At 34.4% G+C, this 7638-nt stretch overlaps 1 long non-coding RNA gene across 1 annotated transcript in view; it reads left to right on the top strand.

Moving 5' to 3' along the window:
- The window catches only part of LOC106877635 (uncharacterized), an 11161-nt gene extending 7519 nt beyond the window's left edge, over nucleotides 1-3642 (top strand). The window contains exon 2 of the long non-coding RNA XR_001410397.2: nucleotides 3190-3642. This is a non-coding gene — a long non-coding RNA (uncharacterized LOC106877635). The remainder of the gene's footprint in view (nucleotides 1-3189) is intronic.
- The last annotated feature ends 3996 nt before the right edge of the window (nucleotides 3643-7638 follow it).

Here is a 7638-nt window from a genome sequence, read left to right on the forward strand (position 1 = left end):
ATATATATATATATATATATATATATATATATATATATATAATTTTGAATTAGAAGCAGCTCTAATAATGTAAACATTACTAATATCACAAACTGAAACACTTATTGGCTGTGGAATTTCATCCTGGGAAATGTCCCTTTAAAATGTTGAGTGTCAAAAAGCACTGAATACCTCAAACCAGGTAAATGGATTATCCTGTAGATGAACAAAGATGGTGGATATCAATATTTCGCTGTTGTATTATCTATCTAACAGTTGTGAACTCCATGTTTAATAGCCTTTCATAATACCACTTGTATGCCTCTTTCTTTTCAGAAGCACTAAATAAAAATATACTATTATCCATCTGTACACACTTCTCACACACAACATCTTAATTTTCTTTAATACACTGTCTTATAATCTGCAATACATCACACCTCTGATCCCCATATTGTAGAATAGTGGCTAATCTCCTTCTGCCTCCCATTTTATTATTTAAATCTGTCGCCTAACTTCACTTCTAGCTACCTGGTATATTTCACTGCTACCCCCATTCTTCCAATCCTTCCAAACCTGTCTTTTCACTTTTATAGCCTTCTCTATTTCACTGATTCCACCACCATGTCGCTTTTAGTCTGGCTGGCACTTTGCATCAGCCACAGATTTGTTTTGTAACTTACGGTAGGTTTTGTCTCTTGGAATTTCCATATCTCTCTTTTCAGACTGGTTTGTTTCTCAGTCCTGTCCTTCTAGCTCTAAGTTTGAAACCACTGAGCAGTAAACTATACTGGATTGTACCTTTTTTATCTGGGAAAGACTTTGCATTTATAAGTATCTGTTTGTCCCCTTTTCTAGTGAGAATGTAAGGAATCTGACTCGTATGCTCACCTGACTTGTAATTGATCAGGTGGTTAGCAAGTTTCCTGAAGTTTCATTTACATTCTTCCTAACTAGAGAAAAGCTATTTCCACTAGGCATACCCTTACATCCATTGGCGTGCTGTTGAACATCTGTGTATATATACTCTTTTACTTGTTTCAGTCATTTAACTGTGGCCATGCTGGAGCACCGCCTTTTAGTTGAATAAATCAACCCCAGGACTTATTCTTTGGAAGCCTAGCACGTATTCTATCAGTCTCTTTTTCCGAACTGCTAAGTTACGGGGACGTAAACACACCAGCATCGGTTGTCAAGCGATGTTGGGGGGGGGGAGGGGGCAAATACAGACACACAAAACATATACACACACATACATATATATATATACATATATACGACGGGCTTCTTTCAGTTTCCGTCTACCAAATCCACTCACAAGGCTTTGGTTGGCCCGAGGCTATAGTAGAAGACACTTGCCCAAGGTGCCACACAGTGGGACTGAACCCGGAACCATGTGGTTGGTAAGCAAGCTACTTACCACACAGCCACTCCTATGCCTGTATTTATATATGTGTATTTAAATCATAAGTTACTGTCTAATTGTCTGTGGTGATGAAGACAGGAATTCTATCACTAGCCATGATAAATAGGTGATTGTCATTCATCATTGAGGTCATCTGTACATGTATGTGAGTATATATCAGTGTATGTGTGTGTATATGTATGTGTGTGTCTGCATGTTTGTGTGCGTGTGTGTGTGTCCTTGTCTTGACATCATGTGATGGTTGTAAAGAAGTATCACCATCACACAAGCAATGTTGTTCTTTTCCTGTCTTTTGTAAAAAAAAGAAACATGTCTGGTTATGGGGAAATTTTACCTGGCTTGATAACAAAGGAAGGCTGGTGATAGGGAAGGCATTCTATATCTGCCTGTGAAAAATCTGCCTCAGCAAACTGTGTGTGTGTGTGTTTGTGTAACTGATGCAGAAGTAGAAAAGTAGGCATTAAAATGATGATGACAACAATAACGGTGATGACGAAGATAATATATATCAGTGGTTTGCAACCTTCTCACTACCAAAGACACCTTTTATTTAAATGAATTTTCTTATGGACCCTAGGATATTGAAAGGTCTGTTAGCTTAACTACCTTTGTGGACCATCAGAGGTCTGCAGACCACAGGTTGGGAACAACTGATATATGTCATCATCGATAATTAACATCCATGTTCCATGCTGGCATAGATTGGACAGTTTGACAAAGAAGCAATGGATCAAAGGACTGCATCATGCTCCAGTATCTACTTTGGCATGTTTTCTGTGGCTAGATGCATGCATGCATGTACACACACACACATGTACATGCGCGTGCACACACACACACACACACAAACAAACAAAAGTCAGGAGTTATGAGAAGTGAATATATGTATTTAATCATTTGACATCCTTGAATTGTTGGTATAACTATGATGTTCTGGTGAGCTGTTGAGCTAGCTTTCTTTATTTGTATTGATTTGTGAATATACAGTTGTACCGTATAATGGTGAGCATACATTTTAATGCAAACATATACACATAATTTCTTCCATACTGAAATTATTATTACATGTAGAATGCTGCAAAATGGTTGTAATCCTAAAGATGTCAAGTAGTAAAAGAAATATATTCACCTCTCATACCTCCTGACTATTTATGTCTTATATACTTCTCAGGAAATAGTTTCATCAATCAGATCTTCTGGATTTCAACTGTATAGTCCCTCTGCAACAAACTTCTCTGTATTGGACTATTATTACAGTTAGCCAAGTCCATAAGAGGAACTTTCTGTGATAGCCATACAATTCCTTGAATCCATATCTTAAACTACAAATATATATATATATATATATATATATATTAATAGAAAAGACAACAAAAGAAAGAAAGAGACCTCGATATTATGTAAATAGAGGAATTTATCTGTAAAAATATGTGACACTTATTTGGTAGCCATGATAAAACTCTGAGTTTCAGATGCCGGGGCGGAAACCTATGCTGCCATCTCTTCAGTTATCTGGCCATTGAAAATTCCCGTGAAAATGACCGTTAAACAAAGGGAAATTACTGTGTGGTTGACCGTTATTAAGACAAAAGAGCTATAGACTGCTAAGTAAGGGGAGGGAGTAAAGGTAAGGGAGTAATACTATGAACTTTTTTACTCCCTTTACCTATTATCAATTGAGCTCTTAATTACTGCAAATTTATTCTTTTGATATTTATACATCGATTCTCTGTAAGGATGTATAGATGTGTATATTAATTACATTTTTCTTTTTTATCTTGTAGGAAAATGCAGATTTTTATAATGACATGGGAAAGCAGGACTATTACTATAGAAGTTCATACTTCAGATACTATTGGAAATGTAAAATCTAAAATTCAGAATCACCAAGGTATTCCAACAGATCACCAACATTTGCTCTATAATGGAAAAGAATTAGAAGATGACAAAACACTTTTTGCCTATGAAATTGAAAACAAGACAACACTTTTCTTAGTTTATCGACTGCCAGGTGGTATGAAGATTTCTCAGAAAACTCTAATGAGTTAAATGTTGAAATATCAAACAATCTAAAAGTAAACATTAAATACAAAGAATACATTCTATTATATGAACAGCATTTGATCAATTAAACAATCAAATGAAGAAGTTAGTACTTCTCTGATGTCATATCAATACATTGTTAATCATATAAATTCGATGTGTATAATTAACTGTAGTAAATTAACCAAAATAAACATGTTTATAATTAAGTACATAAATCACAATTTGCGTTTCATTCTGGGCACAAATTTTACCTCCTGAATTTCTTGTGATAATCTTTTTGAATCTGTACTTTGTAGTTTGTCAATCTCAAGTAGTTTTTTGTCAAGAAGCCCTTTCCTCAACAGTCTGCTCCTAATTGACTTACACTAAATATTTCATGTAGTGCATCATGTTGGATTCAAAAAAGTTAACTTGTTAGTAGTGTATCAGCTTGACTATAAAATAGCAGTTGTTAATGATATATTTCTCCAACATGTTCCACTATAAGGCCTTGTCTTTGTATATACCAGATGCTATGTAATTTATTGGCTGTCTATAGTTAATATGGAAAATACCTATATGCTAGCTTGTACACTGAGGTAGTTTGACAATAATATTACAGTAGATCCAAGAAGCTAATTGGTTAGCTTTTTGAATAATTTCACCAGAAATTTCAAACAACATAAGTGATTTGAAAAGTATTTTCTATGTTAGATTTCTGAAAAATTTTCAGATGCAAACAGTTAAAATTCAATTTAAAATGAAAAATAGTAATAAATTAAAGGCTTCTGTGCAAGGATTTATAGAAATTTTCTTCAAACCATAGTGAAGTGTCCTATTATTTAGAAAATGAATGGCTAATTTGGTTGAAGCGTCTTATATTTACTTAATGTCCAAGAGGACACTCAACACCATATTAGTTCTATGCTACATAAATGATGGCAGGCAGATTTTACTGCATTATGAATTCTATATTTCCAATAAGTTTATTTTCAACATATTTTCGATAAGTTATTACTTTATTGAGAGGTGTTAAAAGTTGATCCAGTTTAGCAAATTGTGCGTTTATTTGACCTCCTTAGGAGAATGGTATTTATTGGGGAATTTTCCGTAACATTTTCTGAAGTTTAACAACCATTTATACCCCCTGACTTGTTTGTTGAGTTACACTTTGCAACCATTGTGGAAAGGTTTAGACCAGTATTTCCCAACCTATTTTTCCCCAGGCTCCACTACAACTTTCCAGAAAAATGTATGCCCCACTGGTGGTTGGAAAAAAATATTTGTATTTTAAATATTTTATCACAATTATTTAATACAAAAGAATCAACTGTAACTCTTTTATTAAGTACTGAGTACAAAAGTACATTATTGACTAAGAAAAAAAAAAATAAGTGAATGACTTTAATGAGAATCTTGTGCCTGGTGACTACAACAGATTTCCTTGATTCAAGGAGACAATTTTGTAATTTTAAACCTACTTCTCTTGGTTCAAAGCAAATCATCCACAGCACTAAAGCCACACTCGACCAAATAAGACATGGGGAACTGAATCAAAAGTCCTTTTGCTGAAATGGCAGTGTTAGGATATTTCCTTTCAACTCCATCACATTGCTACATCTTGGTGCCTTTCATTTTGAACAAAGTGTTCACTGACTCATCATGTTGCAATTCTGATAGCTCTTCTTGGAACTGCATTGGAATGTTGGAGATATCTACTAGCAATGAGTTAACCAAGAGGGGAAACTCATTTTCTTAAAATCATCAAATGTGTCATTGAACTCTTTTATCAACATTTTCAAATGTTCAACACTTACGTCTGTGGCAGTATTACTTATCTCACACTGATTCAACCAGTGAAATTGACTGAAATTTCTTGTAGAAATATTCCTTAGGCATAATTGTAGTGAATCTGAAAATCTTTGTTTTTGCATCAACAAGAGTTATATTTGCTCCTTGAAGTTGTTTGTTCAAGTTGCTTATTTCTCCAAGATGTTTTTCAAATACCTGACATATGCCTTGCTATCTGTTGTTGACAGAAACTTCCTTTTAGGTTTGTGTTCAAAACCTTATTGAGCTCATTAAATAACTCCATGAATCTCTTCAAGCAATTTCCTTTTGACAATTTCCGTATGAAGTAATAATCAAACATGTACTGCACTTTGATTCACACAGAACTGCTTAAAAAGACATTCAAATGTAGCACTTAATTTGATGGTGTTAACACACTTGATTACAGATTGCAGAATCTTGTTAAGAACAGGGGAAATTTTCTTGGCAATCAAATTTTTTCAGTGAATAACACAATGTACAATCAACATGTTTGGATATTCATCCTTCATCGATTTTAAGCATCCTGTTTTTTTGCCCCATCTGCAGCATGTGATATAATGTTTCCTTTTGGCATTTTGTTTGAATCCAAATAGTTTCTTTAGTTTGCTGTAGATATCAGCTGCAGTAACAGTCATTTCTACTGATTCACAAAACAACATCTCTTCCTGAAACTCCTCTTGATCAATATACTTCACATATGCCAATTACAGAGCATTACTATTCTTAAAAGTAGCTTCTTCCATTTGTATTGAAAATTTCAATGATTTCAGTTTCTCAATTTGCTCTTCTTCAACATCTTTCCCCATATCATCAATTCTTTTGCAGACAGTATTATTACTCAGCAGTATGGCCATGAGATCTTTATCATCCTTTTGTAGTAGTTTTTAAAAATACTGAGATATCTGGTTTAATCAGTTCCTCTCCAATATGTGATTCTTTGCTGAGTAGAAGGATTCCATAGCTAGCTTCAAGAGTATGATTGTGGGTTGCATTTTGTACAGAGAATAATGTAGAGATTTTTTATCAATCTTCAAATTTTTCTTTTAGTGACTTAAAATATTCCGAATTTGAATTGGCATGATTGGGATGCTTTACTCTCAATCAGCCTCCTTTCATTGGCTCATTAGTCAATGTCTCATGACACAATAAGCAGAATGGTGTGTGTTCATCATGCACAGTGGGAATAAACCCAAACTTCAAAATTTCCACTGAATACTGATGAATCTTCACTTTACTTAATTTTCTCATTTTAAAAAGGGTGATAGAAATCTCTAAAAACGAAAAAATGCAATTATTTATGCAAGTAAAGAATGTAAAAGACCCTGGAGTGACAGAAGTGTATGTGGCCTCTAATTTAGGCTACAACAGCATGGCTAATCATAAATGTTTCTTATAAGAAAATTATAATGAAGCAAGAGAGCAGGGCCTAGATTAGGCACAAGGTCAATGCTTATGACCACTCTGTGGTTAGGTTTCTTTAAATTCTACTTTAAGTTCACTTCTAGGTCAATCTATGCTTAATAAATTTCCTTTTTTCATTACATTTCACACCTTTTTTGACTGTTAAGGAAAAGTATCCAGCATATGAAAACTTATCAATGCTAAATAGATGCTCATCATAGTTTTTACATTAGGTACACACAGAGTAGAATTCCAACCTATTCCTTTTCTGAATATTGAATGTGGCAACTTTCTAGAAGGTGTTTACTTTTCTCACCTCTTAAAACTTTAGACTTTGCTAGATTTACTAGACCTCTTGATTCTATGATTAAAAATTCTTCTCTAAATATCTGACAGATTCAGCTATGAAAACTAGATTGCCAACATAAAGGCATTCAGCCAGACTCGAACTTCTCTTGGGATAGCTTGGAGAACCATAATATCTATGAGGGGCAGAAACCCAAGCAGTAATGGATATCTCTCTACATGCTAAATTTCTCACTGAACTTGTAACCAACTCTCACTTCGTTTGCTTAGCCCCCATCTATTTTTATTAACAGCTATTTATTATAGAGTGTGGTATCCTGTCAAAGACTGCTAGATATAGTAGTCAGCCCTCAGCAAAGAACTTCTGTAGCTGTACTGTTAAAAAGAAGGCATCAGTTGTACATTCTCTTGGCACAATTCAGCCTATATTTCATCTAAACATTCATGATATGGTCCAGCAATTTGATGTCCATTATTACTTCTTTTTTAAAGCAATTTCTTTGTCCTTGTACCAGTTGATGATAATACTGTTACATCATCATCATCATAGTTTAACATCTGCTTTCCATGCTGGCATAGGTTGGACAGTTTGACCGAGGACTGGCAAGCCAGGAGGCTGCACCAGGCTCCAATCTGATCTGGCAAGGTTTCTGCAGCTGGATGTCCTT

This window comes from Octopus bimaculoides, chromosome 8 (assembly GCF_001194135.2).
Source record: "Octopus bimaculoides isolate UCB-OBI-ISO-001 chromosome 8, ASM119413v2, whole genome shotgun sequence".
Lineage (NCBI taxonomy): Eukaryota > Metazoa > Mollusca > Cephalopoda > Octopoda > Octopodidae > Octopus > Octopus bimaculoides.